The sequence below is a fragment of the Artibeus jamaicensis genome, unplaced genomic scaffold (genome assembly GCF_021234435.1).
Source record: "Artibeus jamaicensis isolate MK-2021 breed Jamaican fruit bat unplaced genomic scaffold, CSHL_Jam_final contig_391, whole genome shotgun sequence".
Classification (NCBI taxonomy): Eukaryota; Metazoa; Chordata; class Mammalia; order Chiroptera; family Phyllostomidae; genus Artibeus; species Artibeus jamaicensis.
In genome coordinates, this window is record NW_026521814.1 from 11,726,984 (window position 1) to 11,743,563 (window position 16,580).

Here is a 16,580-nt window from a genome sequence, read left to right on the forward strand (position 1 = left end):
CATTTAGATACTAAATACAAAAATTAAAAGAGGAACTAAGTCACAGATAATAATTTTCATCGTCTCATTTAAGAAACCAAATACTAATGAAACAGTGTTGTGGCATTAAAATATTAACATATAAAATGTGGAATACTAGCAAATTCAGTAAAAGTCTTAAAAATTTTAAATAAAATTCAACTACACTAAAGATGACAAAAGACAGTAATATTTCAACATTACCTAGTGGTGCCACTTGCAAAGATGCTATTAGGAAATGGAGGGGGGGGAGATACTAGACAGAGAAGGGATTATAATTTTTTCCTTAAAAAGAAAACCAAACAAATAGATGACATTGAATCTGTTATTGATAATCTAACCTCCAAAATATTATATCAACTGACCAAATCCCTTTTTATTATGAATTAATTTTTGCCAACGCCTTCTCTCAGACCACTTCTCCTGTCCCCACTCCAACAATCCCCCTCCAACCTGCCAAAGCCTCCATTACACAATGGCAAGAGCCCTGCACTGGTGACCTCCAACCAGCTGCATTCACTTTCAGAACATCTCTCTCTGCTGGAAATCTAAAGGCCTTTTAGTTAGCAAGCTAGTGTGCATTCAGAAGGAGTAACTGCAGGAAAAGCCCAATGTGCTTTGTTTCTCTGGCCTTTCTTCACAGAAAGATTAATCATCTGTGAAATGGAAACGGCAAACAGCAAGTGACACAAACTGAACCCTTCAAGCCTTTCCTCATCAGTTTTGTGGTTCTGAATCTAAAAGCTGCGTGTGGCAAGGTTCTCCTTACAGGCAGGTGTTAATAAAAGGCTCTAGGGTCTGAAAGGTCAAACTTAGCTCTTCCAAAATAAGTGCATTTGAGAGTCATCTGTTTTTTGTTGTTGTTAAAGATAATTTATGGATGTTTAAAATATGCAATTTTTAAAATTTATTGTAGTACACAATTATTAGTAATAGGTTTCTTGGGTTTTCAATGTATTTCCCTTTACCATAAATCAGTTGTTCTTCTGTAAATATCCACTTGTATAAATTACTTCAATATTTAGTATACCTTCCTTCCAAATCTTGCTGTTACCAACAGGAAAAATAAGGAAAAAGCCCTATATCCTTAGATCCTGATTTGAAACTCCAGGAAAAGGACTTCCCACAGATTTTAACAAGGAAGGGGCAAGCTAAAAACTTTTAATGAAATCTAACATGTTCTGCTTAAGAATAATCACTTTTACTCTTCTATAACTGAATTTCACTCATAAATGTTTAAAAGTGGCTAATGTAACACCATTTCCTACGAGGAGAAGATCAAAGTGCTATATTACAAATGCATTATGATTAAAAAAGCCCTGTGCAGCCTTGCTATTAACTGTTCTTTAAACCCTAAAAGGCTTCCCATAGATCTCACTTGGCACTGCATATACAACCTTTGACAAGTAATGTAGACCATTTTTATTCATTGCCTAAAATTGTAGGCAATTATGTGCGTCACACTGGCCACCTGCAAATTCTGAATGCCTGCTCCAGTTGTCAGTGCAAAAAACTAATGTCGGAGGGGATTAATCTAGGGGGAGAGAGTCCTCTTTAATGGTTCCAGCAGGTGAAATGGCCCAGCTGGTTACTATGATGAGTGGCCAGAACAGCTTATGTAGAGATACGCAACAAGATTATACAAAAGAAGGAGAAAACAGTGGTACCATCTTATATTTGGTTCCATTAGTTTTTTTCAATTAAAGAAAGAAAGAAAAAAAAAGAAAGCCAAACCAAAAATAAGGAAGAAAATTAAATTTTAATCATATAAAAAGTATAAAATACTTTTGTAACTATACACATTTTTACAAAATGAAAGGGCTTCGATAAGTACTGACCACTAGTGAAGGAATTTCAGTACCTGTCTCTCATTTTAAATTAACTAGACCATCACCACAGACTTTTGGCTATCACACATGCTTTTGGCATTCTTTTTTTACCCCACCCTATACTAAAATACTATATTATAAGTTAGGAGCCTCAAACTTTAAAGAGAATTAACTCATAATTAACATTCCCAAGCAGTGTATCCAATAAAGCCAGTCTTTTTTAGAAAAATTTATAGATTATCACCAAGTCTTTCAAGAGTTGAAAATAAAAATACTTGAAATTGAAAATTTTTTATTTTGTACCCAGTACTCTCTTTATTATCCCTGCAGAATATTTAATAGCCAAGAAAATAAATCTTAGATTACTAAAAGATGTCAGTTCACTGAAGACAAAAAAATACATTGATCAAATAATATTATCTTCTATAAATGATCATTATATGTATAGTTGTGATGTGTTGTTTTTCTTAATTTAAGTAAAAATTAATTTTAATTTTAGCAAGAAGTTAAAAGATACTATCTTTTAACTTATTAAGTTAAAAGATACAATAAAAACATAAAATAAAAACACTCTAATGCTTGACAACTCAGAAGTTATTTTAGTGTGGGAATAAATCTTGGGTCAACAGCTCACCAGGTCTATGACCTACTACTTCATTGACAAAATTCAGATGAGGATACTATCTGCCTCCTGGGGGTCACTGTGAATATCAAACGAGATAATGCATATAAGGTGTTTCAGTGCAGTTCTTGGCACAGAATAAGTTCTCAGTCAATGAGTTGTTACCATGGTTATTATGATTGTTGAAAGACTAAATGCCAGTGATCTACAAAATGATAATATATTCCCTTGGGTTTGCCTTTAAAGCAAATATGTATACATCTTCCACAACTGAACAATTGTTTAGTAGTCCTTTTCTTCAAATTTCTGAAGGTTACCAACAATACCAGCCTTCTTAGTGAAAACTCAATTCAGGCTTCTAGTCTTAACATTCTACAAGAACTAGCTTAATACAAACTCACCTTGAAAACCTTGCTCTTCTACTTTGACTCTTCTTATTGAGAGCATTTCACTTTAGAAATGCTCTATTTTTAAGATATTTTATTATTGTTGTTAATAGCATCTGTAACGTATTTACACTCAGAGAGGATGTGTGATTTGCATAAATTCGCATAGCTGGTAAGTAGCATGGCTGAGATTAAAATTTAGGTCTAAGCAATGCAAAGTTCATGTTCTATCACCCTGGCCTATTTGTCTTATCACCTAATTGCTCCTTCTTTGCCTAGGCATTCCTAAGGTTGTTATTCAAAGCCCTCATTCTCATTCCAAGGTCATCAGAGAAAGTTAATATTCTTACTATTAACAGACACACAGTATACATGCTCCCTCAATGATGCCTACCACCTTCATTAACTGGTACAGTGAAGTCATCATTGTTTAAGCATGTGCATTCCAGTCCACTCTCCTTGGCTGCCTCACTATATCAATGTCATGTAAACTGTTCTCATTATGTTAACAATAGCTGGACTTTCTTTGAATAGACCTCGTATAATAAATATAAGTAAATGTACTCAAATAATGAAACTGGATAGGTGTCACATCAAATTACAACAGAATTCTCTAGAAGATTGTATTCCAGAGGACTCTCCTTTTCTGCCTTAAAAAAAAAAAACTGCAATGCTGTTTTTATTTATTTTTGACCAGTATATTATCTTTAGAATAGGGGAAAAATAAGAGTATATTCACAGGGTGAGGGTAAAGAAAGGACTTCATCTGTTCTCTGCCTACCATCTGTAACCCTAAAATTTAATGGCTAACTGGATAGAGTTGACAGGTTATCAAGGTGACTCACTCTTATTCTTTAATAATTATAGCCACCCTCTAGCCAAAACCACTACCCTACAACTTGATGCTGACACTCTGATGTGCTGACCTATGCCAGCTGGGTGGCTTTAACACAGCACAGCCAACAATGCACCCAGACTAGAAGAATGGAGGCAAGGCCTCCAGCTCAAAATAGTCTGGTTAGGAGTCCACTAACACAGCTTCCTCCTGCTCCAGCACAGATTGTCCTCTTTAAATACTCCAAATGAGACAAGACCAATCTGGGTTTCTCTCACAAAACAGACTCCCACTGTATATTCTAAATTGAGATTAAGAATCTGCCTGAATCAGAATATTCAGCACTTGTTGCTCTACTAGATGAATGTTGCTCTTTATGGAGACCTGAGTACTGACCCCTGACCATCATCTTTCTACATAATGTAATCATGTAGACAGTGACTAAAACTCCCAGGAAAGAATCAGGCAACAAAAAAAGCAAACTGAGACAACTGGCAGCCATGGGCTGCATGACTGTGTATATGTGTGTAAGGGAGATGTCCTCCAAGAATTAAAACAATAGCTTAATTCTTATAATAACCTGGGCAGAATATAGATCAGGAGTTGTGGGTTTTCAGCTATGTGATTCATTACAGTTAAAAGTGTGAACTTACATAGCAGTACTCCTGGCTATAATGTTAGCAACAGGAACGAACACCAATTCATTCTTAAGATACAGATCTTTTAGCAAAAGATCTGATCATTACTAAGGAGGAGAAGAAGGCAATTGCCCCTTTGATTCCTGTAAATAAGCCAGAATGGATTTTGCCCTGTTCCAAGAAAGACAAGGTGGTTGGGGGTAGGGAGGAATGGGGGAAAATCTGATTTTAATAAAAATGCTACTGAATAAGAAGAGTCAGAAGGGGAAAAAAGAAAATGATCACACACGCACACACAACCTTCTTAATGAATTATCTGGCATAACTTGGCAAAACGCAAAAAGATCGAGTAGTTATGAAACAGGAGCATGAAGTCATAAAAAGAGGCGAGGTTAGAAAAAATGAATGAAATGTCAAAATGGTTGACAACTAAGAAAAACTTTTAAGAAAACCAAAATTAAAGAAGGTAAATAAAAATCCAAATTGGAAATTCAACTACTAAGACAGAAGATAATTAGTAGTTTGGAGGTCAAACTTGGAAGGGCTTATACTGAAATATAACACCCAGTGTAACATTCGTCAGTTACCTATAACTTGATGAAGTATCACAGAATGAACACATGCCTGTAACTACAACCCTAATAACCCCAATAATAATATAGAATATTATTAGCAATGTAGTTATAATGTTCTACTCCTCTCCAGAGATAATCACTATCCTGGCTTCTTTGTATCACAAATTAATCCACTATTGGAATTTATAGACATGAAATCAGACAGTAGCATTACTTTATGCCCAGCTTCTTTGTTCAAAATTATGAAATTTATCCATATTGTTAGATGCAGTAGTAATTTGTTTTTTCTTTGTCATATAATAGTCCACTAAAGGAATATTCCATAATTTGTTTATTCTTTAAAGTTATTTATGTTATTGAAACTATTATGAATAAATCTGCTATATAAAAAGCTGCTATATAAAGCTGCTATTCTTATACATGTATTTTGGTAAATTTATGTATGCATTTCTCTTGGGTATATGCCTAAGATCAGAACTGCTCGAGCATAAGTCATGCATTTATCAAAACAGTATATATTCCTAATCAGTTTTCAAAAGCAGATATACTAATTCACACTCCCATCAACACTGCCTGAGAATTTTACTTACTTCGCATTCCTCCCAACACCTGACATTGTCAGTCTTCTTTATGGTGTGTGGTATCTCACTGTAGTCTGAATTTATACTTCTCTAATGATTAATGAGGCATTTCCTTTTTCATGAAGTACTTGTTCAAGTCTTTTGCCATCCAATTTTTTAATCTCTTCCTTTATAACTACTGTTTTTTTGTGTTCTATTTTAAAAATACTTATCTATTCCAAGGTCATGAACATACTCTATGTTGTGTAATATAGATGTTTTATTTTGTACGAGTTTCACTTTTTAGTCTATGTAAACTTTACTTTTTGTGTATAATGTGAGGTGATTATATCTTTTGGGGGGTTGAGGAGGCAGTGAGCTTATCTTCCAAGTTGTCCCTTCTATTGCTTTCAAGACCCTTTCTCAGCTCTCAGGATAGGGGTTATAAATTACATTCCTTATCCTTCAGAATTTGGTCCTAGCTGTTGCCTTTAACTCCCTGATCTCCAGAGCCAGGGCCATATCTTACTTTCCCATCTGTGGGGCTCATTCTGCCAAAGTTGGACCTGAAGAATGTGGTATACAGGAAGGGTTTTTTTTTTTAAGATTAAAAAAGCTATCTTTATAAACAAATGGAACTTCATCAAAATAAAGAGCTTCTACATGGCTAAAGAAAACGTTAACAAAATGAAAAGGGAACCAACTGTATGGGAAAACATATTTGCCAATGTTTTCCTTGGAGAACTTTTGTCTGATATCTCAGACAAGCGTTTGAGCTCCAAAATATATAAAGAACTCACAAAACTCCACATCATAAAGAACAACAATCCAACTAAAAAAATGGGCAAAGGACCTGAACAGACACTTCTGTAAGAAGGACATACAGAGGGCCCAGAGACATAGGAAAGGATGCTCAGCATCATTAGCCATCAGAGATATAAATTAAAACCACAATGAAATACCACTTCACACTGGGCAGAATGGCCATCATAAACAAATCAACAAACAATTAAGTGCTGGCACAGTTGTGGAGAAAAGGGAACCCTAGTGCACTATTGGTGGGAATGCAGACTGGTGCAGCATCTGGGGAAAACGGTATGGAATTTCCTCAAGAAACTAAAAATGGAATTGTCTTTTGACCCAGCACTTTCACTGTTGGGTTTACCCTAAGAATCCTGAATCACTAATTCAAAAGAACCTATGCATCCCCATGTTCACAGCAGCACAGTTTACAATAGCTAAGTGCTGGAAGCAGCCTAGGTGCCCATTGGTAAATGAGTGGGTCAATAAACTATGGTACATTTACACAGTGGAATACTATGCAGCAGAAAGAAAGAAGGAGCTGCTATGCTTCACAACAACATGGATGGAACTGGAAAGCATTATGCTAAGCGAAATAAGCCAGGTGGTGAAAGACAAATACCACATGATCTCACTTATAAGTGGAACCTAATTAACAAAACAAACTGACAAGGAAAATATAGCCAGAGACATTGAAATTGACAACAAAGTGACAGTAACCGGAGGGGAGGGGAGGAGAGAGGGGAATAATGTGGGAAAAAAGGGAAAGGGTCATAAATGAACATGCATGAGGGACCCATGGACAGAGCCAAGGGGGGTGGCATTGAGGGTGGGAGATGGGCAGGGAGGCAGGGCAGAAATGGTGGTGTGAAAATGGAGACAACTACATTCAAACATCAATAAAAAATAAAAAAGCTATCTCTACATATTTGATGAAAATAAGCTACTTTGAGAGCATAAGTTGTCTATACAAGAAAGAAGGGATTATTGGTGCTCAAAACAACTTTGTAAACAGAGTAAAAACAACTGAACTGAATACTTTAAAAGACTGAACTTTGTTATATGTGAATTTATCTCAATAAAGTCACTTAAAAAGCAACAAAGGATGAAAAAAAGAAGGAATGACTAATCTAATAGTGCAAGATTTCTGAAAAGTTAGGAAGTGATAATATCCAAAGAACTGGAATAACTAGCCACAGATAAGTGGAGTGAATAAGCTTTGGCCAGTGGAGAACAAAGGATTCCTGTCTGATGGCTTTTATTTTGATCTCAGGCAAGGTCACGCACTGAGGGCCAGGAGGGATGACAGCAGGGAGTGGGCATAGAAAAGAGGTTTGAGGAAGTAGAGGAGCAGTTCCAACAGAGAGTAGGAAGGCAAATAGGAAAGCTGGATACAGCTGATGGTCCTCTGAAGGTGGATAATAATGAGTTTATGGAGATATTAACATCCTAGTTTTAATTTTCTTCATCTGTGTTTGGTTGGCTATAGGCAAAAAGAAAGTGGACCAGTGGGAATATCCAGAAAAGTATGCCTACAGCATATGTACCATAACATCAGTTCTTATGAGTTCATTCCCCTTAGGATGTAGTCTGGCCTCAAATGAGCCTAGTTCTCATGACCTTTGCCCCAAACACAATACATTCTTTTGTATTATTCTGGAAGTCTTAAACAGTTTTGCATTTCATAAATACTGCCCTCGAATAACAGTGGGCATTGAGGGCCTATAATGTGCTGATACTCATAACATTTTACAGCATATACTAAACACATTATCCAACATGATACTTTACTCCCAGTACTCCACTAAGGGAATCTAACTCAGTCCAAGTAGTCCCCTGGCCAGAACTGGTGGGCACTCCACCTATGAAACCGTCTCATTAAAAAAGCAAACAAACAAACAAAAGCAAAAACAAAAAACTCTGCTAAAATGGGAATAAATCGAGGCAATTAGATACTTATTCTAGAAACTACAGTTAGAAAATGTCAAGATAATAGAACTACACTATTGTAACGCTACAATGAAAGAACTCAAGACGGAGTAAATTACATGAAGTGATAAGCCAACTGTAAGTATGCAGAAAGTATGAAGCAGCAGAAATCAGGAACAAAAGCAATATATAAAATAGCAAATGAAGTCTAGTGGCAGCAGAACTAAAAATAATTCTAGTGAATTCTAGTAGAGTTCAGTAGAATTCTAGTGAAGGAGATATGAAGAATATCTGAGTTACATAAATGGCAGAGCACCACCAGAGAAGATGCACACACAGTGCTATCCTGGAATGATTTACAATTCAACTCCAAAGGTCTGACTATACTACACTTCCTGCTCTTGAATATTTTTGGATTTCATTTCCCCTCACAAGTTGTATTTTAAAAATAAAAATCCATTTCTTGATATAGCTTAAGTTGAGTCTCTGTTCCTCGAACAAAAGGAAACAAAACAAACCACCACACACCCAATTATAAAATACAGTCACTTGGAAGAGCCAAGATGGTAGGAGGAGGTGGAAGCTACTTACCTCCTCCCAGGACCAAACTGGAAGTATAACTAAAATATAGAACAATCACACTGAAAAACCAACTGAAGACTAGCTAGAGAGAAGCCTTATAACCAAGAATTTACAGAAGCCATATCGACACTGGCAGGAACGGCAGAGATGCTGAAAGAGCTGCCCCCGCTCCTACAGGAAAGGGTTGAGGTTCCAGAGGGATATCTCAGCTGTGGGGGTTCCCCCAGGGAAGTGTAGAGTCTAAATCCTAAGCTGGGTTCCCTAACAATGAGCACCAGAGCCAGGAAGAGGTGCCCACTTAACATCTGGTCATGAAAAGCAGTGAGGTTTCTGTCTGATAGAGAGAAAGGAGTCTGCCAGAGACAGGCACCTCTTAAAAGGCCAGTGGATAAAATGTAGTTTGCAGCCACTCACCCTGGGCTCCAGTGGAAAGAGGCAGAGTAGACTAGAGTTGTATGAGGAAAGTCTGGGGTTTATGGCTCTGGGGAGAGCTGAAGGTACAGCTGCCAGGATCCCTGTGCTTTCATTCTCCCACACTACAGACACCATCCTTCTTGGGTGGAGTACTCACCTCTATATGACACCCTAGGGAAAAGAAAGAGCCCCACCCTCTGGACTCCCTCTTGCCCCACCCTGTGGAGTTTATGCCCAACTGAGAAGTCAGCTGCCTTGGCAAGAGTGTAAAGGTCTGGGTAGACTCAGGGGTATCAATGACTGAGCTCTGTGGCTTTGGCACAGGGGCCATTTACCCTACTTTCCAGTAGACCTGACTGGCACTTCCTCACCATGGGAGATCCACTAGAACTACCATTCAGGCTTCAAACCACAACTCCAGACTCCAGCTTCAGCGGCCACACCTCCTTGACTCCTAGTGGCTCCACCCTACTGTGGTAAGGGTAAAATCCAAAACAGACTGAGGAGTGTGGCTCTAGAGTGGGGGCCATACCTGCACAGCCCCAAAGCCTGACCAGCACCTCCCCCTCATCGGAGATCCACTAGCCCCATCCTCCCAACACCTGGCTGCCCCACCCTGGTGTGCTCCGTCTCTGCCCAGCTAAATCTGGGACAGCCTGAGCTGTGTAGCTCTAGAACAGGGGCCATTTATCTCTCGTATGCTAAAACAGGGCAGAGCCCTTCCCTCACATGGTCAAATCTTGGTCTGTTTGGGCATGACAAAATATGCTGGCCTCACCATGACAATTCCCTGAGACCTGCCACTACACAAAGGTTTGTGAGCACCCAGAAGATGGCAGCTAGACTTGATGTACCTGGGGACATTTGCTGAGTGGCTTCAGACCCAGCACTGGCACAAAGTTTGAACCTATATCAATATGGTAAACACAATTTGCCCCTACCTGCGATTCACTGTGAACCTATCTCATGCAGCTTGAGTATATCCAGACGTTTTTTTTTATGAATGAGGCTAACAGGCAACTAGCAGGAAGCTGGTGGGCAGAGGCAGGCGAAGGAGGATCTTGGGTGCCTTTGGACTTTTGCTGACCTAACCTTGGGCCCAGTGCTAGTGAAAGCTGGCCTTGGAATGCAGCTTGGTCTTTCCTGTGCATACCTGTGCCAGCAGAGGCAGCTACAAATGGTGGATTCCTTTGTAGCCCCAAATGACTGACTGCCCAGGGTCAGCCACAGGCAGCATCTGATATTGGTCTGTACCAGAGTTCCTCCAAAGAGGCTCAGAACCAACATACCCAGTGGCCAGCTTCAGACACCACCATAGCAGGACCCAATGAGCTTCACCAGCAGCATATCTAAAGGGAAATCTCACCTGGCACCAAACTCAGCTGAGGTGAATTCCAATTCATGTGGTTAGCACCTGAACAGCAGCTCATACACTGTGGATTGGGTTGGGGCTCACAGTAAGCCAGCCGAGGATGAATCCCATGCATGAACAGGCCAACGACAATCACTCAATTACAACAGGAGGACACACGTACCCCAAAGGACATTCTGGGAGCATCCATCTTAGTTGATCAAGGAGACTGCACCAATGGACCCTATAGGATACGTACTATATTTGGTCACACTACCAAGACAGAGAATCACAGCAGCTCTACCTAATATACAGAAATAAAAACAAAGAAGCAGCAAAAATGGGGAGACAAAGAAAGAGGCTCCAGATGAAATAACAGGAGAAATCTCCAGAAAAAGAGCTAAATGAAATGGAGGCAAATAATTTATAAGACATACAGTTCAAAGTAATGGTTAGGGACTTCCAGTCAAGATGGTGACATAGGTAAACACAGTTCAACTCCTTGAACAACCACTTCCACATTATAACTAAATTGCAGAACAACCATCACTCAGAACTGACAGAAATAGAGTTGAATGAAAGCCTCACAAATACGGAATTAAAGAAACCACATCCAGTGCTCGCTTCGGCAGCACATATACTAAAATTGGAATGATATAGAGAAGATTAGCATGGCCCCTGCGCAAGGATGACATGCAAATTCATGAAGCGTTCCATATTTTTAAGAGAACCAACTGTATGGGAAAACATATTTGACAATAATACCTCAGACAAAGGTTTAATCTCCAAAATATAGAAAGAACTTACATGACTCCACTCTAAGAAGACAAGCCACCCAATTAAAAAATGGGCAAAGGACTTGAACAGACACTTCTCCAAGGAGGACATACAGAGGATCCAGAGACACATGAAAAGATGCTCAGTATCACTAGCTATCAGAGAGATGCAAATTAAAGCCACAGTGAGACATCACTTCACACGAGTCAGAATGGCCATCATAAACAAAGCAACAAACAAGTATTGGAGAGATTGTGGGGAAAAGGGGACCCTAGTGCACTGTTGGTGGGATTGCAGACTGGTACAACCACTATAGAAAACAGTATGGAATTTTCTAAGAAAACTAAAAATGGATCTGCCTTTTGACTCACCAACTACACTGTTAGGACTAGGCAGGGTGGCACCAGGAAAACACAGGTGGGGACTTACTTTGGCTTGCACCATCAGGGAAACTGCAGAGCCCGCTTTTCCAAGTGGAAAGCTACAGACTATATCAGAGCACTCCCACCCCACCCCCACACAGCTGATCCTCCATGGAAAGCAAAGGCTGGGGGGTCAGTGGTCACAGCCAGTCCTTGCAGTTGACTAGCCTGGGTAAATCCCTCCCATTGACCTGCCAACAGCAACCAAGGCTCAACTACAGGAGGAGGGTGGAACTCGGCACATGAAGGGTATACCTGTGCCACTGGACCCTACAGGACACCTACTACATTAGGCCATGCTACCATGACAGGGAGTCACAGCAGCTCTACCTAATATATAGAAACAAACACAGGAAGGCCACAGGGAGGCTGCCAAAATGAGAAAACATTGCCCAAATGAAAGAACAGATCAAAACTCCAGAAAAAGAACTAAACAAGATGAAGATAAAGCAATCAATCGGATGCAGTGTTCAAAACACTAGTTATAAGGATGCTCAAGGAACTTAATGAGGACCTCAACAGCATAAAACAGATCCAGTCAAAAACAAAGAATTCACTAACTGAAATAAAGAACAATCACAGGAAAACAACAATAAAGTGGATGAAGCTGAGAATCAATCAAATCAATGATTTGGAACAGAAGGAAATAAAAAACAACCAATCAGAACAACAAAAAGAATTAAAAAAACCCAAGGATAGTATAAGCAGCCTCTGGGACTACTTCAAGTGTTCTAACATTCGCATATAGAAATGCTAGCAGAGAAGAGAAAGAGCAAGAAACTGGAAATCTATTTGAAATATGAGTGAAAGAAAACTTCCCTAATTTGGTGAAGGAAATAGAAATGCAATTTCAGGAAGCTCAGGGTCCCAAAAAGATGGATGTCAACAGGCCCACTCCAAGACACGTAATAATTAGAATGCCAAAGGTTAAGAATAAAGAGAGACTCTTAAAAGCAGCAAGAGAAAGTACTTAGTTACCTACAAGAGAGAACCCATAAGTCTGTCAGCTGATTTCTCAAAAGAAACTTCACAGGCCTAGAAGGGATTGGCCAGAAATATTTAAAGCCACAAAAAGCAGGGATGTAGAGCCAAGACTGCTCTACCCAGCAAAGCAATAATTTAGAATCACTGGCAAATAAATATGTTTCAGACAAGAAAAAACTAAAGGAGTTCATCATTACCAAACCATTATTCTATGAAATGTTAAAGGAACTTATTTAAGAAAAAAAAGATGAGGCTCTCTGCTCCTCCTGCTCAACAGATAGCTGTGTCTTCCTGCGCAATGTCAGCCTCAACCCTGAGACATGATGGTGAAGACTGGAGTGAATGAATTTGGCCGTATTGGGTGCCTGGTCACCAGGGCTGCCTTTTACTCTGGCAAAGTGGATGCTGTTGCCATCAATGACCCTTTCATTGACCTCAACTACATGGTCTATATGTTCCAGTATGATTCTACTCATGGCATGCTCAGGGCACAGTCAAGGCTAAAAACAGGAAGCTTGTCATCAATGGAAAGTCCATCTCCATCTTACAGGAGTGAGATCCCACCAACATCAAATGGGGTGATGGTGGAGCTGAATATGTTGTGGAGTCCACTGGTGTCCTCACCACCATGGAGAAGACTTAAGCTCACTTGAAGGGTGGAGCCAAAAGGGTCATCATCTCTGCCCCTTTTGTAGATACCCCTGTGTTTGTGATGGGTGTGAACTATAACAAGTATGACAACTTCCTGAAGATTGTCAGCAATGCCTCCTGCACCACCAACTGCTTGGTCCCCCTGGCCAAGGTCATCCATGACAACTTTAGCATTGTGGAGGGACTCATGACTACAGTCCACGCCATCACTGCCACTCAGAAGACCGTGGATGGGCCTCTGGCAAGCGGTGGTGTGATGGCTGAGGGGCTGCCCAGAACATCATCCCTGCTTCTACTGGCACTGCCAAGGCTGTAAGCAAGGTCATCCCTGAGCTGAACGGGAAGCTCACTGGCATAGCCTTCCATGTCTCCACCCACAGTGTGTTGGTTGTGGATCTGACCTGCTGCCTAGAGAAAGCTGCCAAATATGATGACATCAAGTAGTGAAGCAGGCATCATAGGGCCCCCTCAAGGGCATCCTGGACTATACCAAGGACCACGTTGTCTCCTCTCAACTTTAACAGTGACACCCACTCCTCGACCTGTGATGCCGGGACTGGCACTGCTCTCAATGACCATTTTGTCAAGCTTATTTCCTGGTATGACAATGACTTAGGTACAGCAACAGAGTAATGGAGCTTGTGGTACATAGCCTCCAAGGAGTAAGAGACCCCTGGACCACCAGCCCCAGTGACAGGAAGAGAGACCCTCAGCTGCTGGGGAATCCTTGCCCCATATTGATTCCTCAACACACTGAGAATCTCCTGACCTCCAGTTTCCATCCTAGACCCTCTGAAGAGAAGAGGGGCGTAGGGAGCCCTGCCTTGTCATGCACCATCAATAAAGTTCACTGAACCCAGCCAAAAGAAAAAAAAAGATAAAAACTATGAATAATAAAATGTGAATGAATACATATCTATCAATAATTGGTATTGATGGTTGTCAGACGGGAGGGGCATTTGGCATAATGGGTGAAGAGGTGTGGCAATTAAGAAGTACAAATGGGTAGGTACAGAATAGCCATGGGGATATAATGTACAATATAGGAAATGGAAGAGCCAAAGAACTTATATGTATGACCCATGGACATGAACAATGGTGTGGGGATTGTCTGAGAAAGTAGGAGGTGCTGGGTAGAAGGGGGCTAAGGGTAAACTGGGATAACTGTAATAGCATAATGAATAATACATAACTTTAAAAAAGAAGCGGTTATAAAAATGCTCAACAGAATAAAAAGACATAGAAATCATAAAAAAGGAATAGTTAAAAATGAAGAACACTTGCCCTGGCTATTGTCACTCACTGGATTGAGCACCATCCTGTGAACTAAAGGGCCACCAGTTCAATTTCCAGACAGGGCACATGCCTGGGTTCAGGGCTAGGTCCCCAGGAAGGGGCACAGAAGACGCAACCACACATTGATGTGTGTGGGTGTGTCTCTCTCCTTCCCTTCCCCTCTGCCTAAAAATAAATAAATAAATCTTAAACAAAAAAGAAAAGAAAGAAATGAAGACTACAATGTCTGAAATGAAGACGAACCTGGAAGGAATAAACAATAAATTGGATGAAGCAGAGGAGAGAATCAGTGATTTGGAAGACAATGTAAAAGAAACACCCAATCAAAAGAACAAAGGAAATAGACTTCCAGGAAATCCAGAAAGCTCAGAGTCCCAAAGAAGTTGGACCCAAGAAGGAACACGCCAAGGCACATCATAATTACATTAGCCAAGATTAAAATGAACAAGAGAATTCTAGAAGCAGCAAGAGATAAGGGGACAGTCACCTACAAAGGAGTCCCCATCAGACTGTCAGCAGATTTCTCAAAAGAGACTTTGCAGGCACGAAGGGGCTGGAAAGAAGTATTCCAAGTCATGAAATACAAAGACCTACAACCAAGATTGCTCTATCCAGCAAAACTTTCATTTAGAATGGAAGGACAGATAAAGTGCTTCTCAGATAAGATCAAATTCAAGGAGTTCATCATCACCAAGCCCTTATTATATGAAATGCTAAAGGGACTTATCTAAGAAAAAGAAGTTAAAAAAACATGAACAGTGAAAGGACAGCAAACTCACAGTTATTAAGAACCACACCTAAAACAAAAGCAAACTAAGAGGACAGCTAGATCAGGAGTGGAAACATAGAAATGAAGATCTCAAGGAGGGTTAGCAACAGGGGAGTGGGAGGAGAAGGGGGGGCGAAGGTATAGAAAATAAGTAGCATAGACAGTAGATAGAAAATAGATGGGGGGACAAGAATAGTATGGGAAATATAGAATCTAAAGAACTTGAGACATGTGGGCATAAACTAAAGGGGAGGTAATGATGGGGACGGGGGGTATGGTGGAGGGTAATGAAGGGGGAAATAGAACAACTGTAATGGCATAATCAATAAAAAGTATATAAATTAAGAGGAAAAAAGAACAAAAAGAAAAAAGGAATTAAAAAAAACCAAGATAGTTTAAAGAACCTTTGGGACAACATAAAGCATAATTACATCCACATCACAGGGATACCAGAAAGAGAAAAGAGAAAGGAAGAGACCAAGAACCCACTTAAAGAAATAATGGACAAAAAAATTCCCTAACCTGGGAAGGAAAAAAACACCCAAGTCCAGGAAACAGAGTCCCAAACAAGATGAACCCAAGAGACCCACACAAAGACGCATCATAATTAAAACGGCAAAGGTTAAAGACAAAGAGAGAATCTTCAAAGCTGCAAGTGACAATGAGCTACAAGGTAGCTTCCATAAGTCTGGTATCTCAATAGAAATAGTTCAGACCAGAAGGGAGTGGCATGAAATATTCAAAGTGAGGGAAAGCAAGGGCTTACAACCAAGACTAGTTTACACAGCAAGGCTATCATTTAAAATTGAAGGAGCTTCCCAGAAAACACTAAAATTGAAAAAGCTTCCCAGAAAACACTAAAGGAGTTTGTTACCACCAAACCAGTCTTACAAGAAATGTTAAAGGGCTTTCTTGGAGGAGGAGGAGGAGAAGGGGAAGGAGAAAAACAGAGGAACATAATTAAAAGAATAAAATGACAAATAAGTACCTATCAATAATCACTTTAAATATAATTGACTTAAATGCTCAATCAAAACACATAGGGTAGTTGAATGGATAAGAAACGAAGACCCATGTATATGCTGTCTACAAAAGACCCACCTCAGAATGAAAAACACACACAGACTAAAAGGGATGAAAA

General features: G+C 39.8%; 1 protein-coding gene, 1 non-coding gene and 1 pseudogene across 2 annotated transcripts in view; 2 read left to right on the forward strand and 1 right to left on the reverse strand.

Moving 5' to 3' along the window:
- The window catches only part of OLA1 (Obg like ATPase 1), a 158,613-nt gene that overhangs the window by 51,176 nt on the left and 90,857 nt on the right, over positions 1–16,580 (reverse strand). The gene's annotated exons all lie outside the window — the stretch shown is intronic.
- LOC119053658 (U6 spliceosomal RNA) lies at positions 11,157–11,263 on the forward strand. The gene has a single exon (XR_005083345.2). It is a non-coding gene; the product is annotated as a U6 spliceosomal RNA (small nuclear RNA).
- LOC128627407 (glyceraldehyde-3-phosphate dehydrogenase-like) lies at positions 13,047–13,818 on the forward strand (annotated as a pseudogene).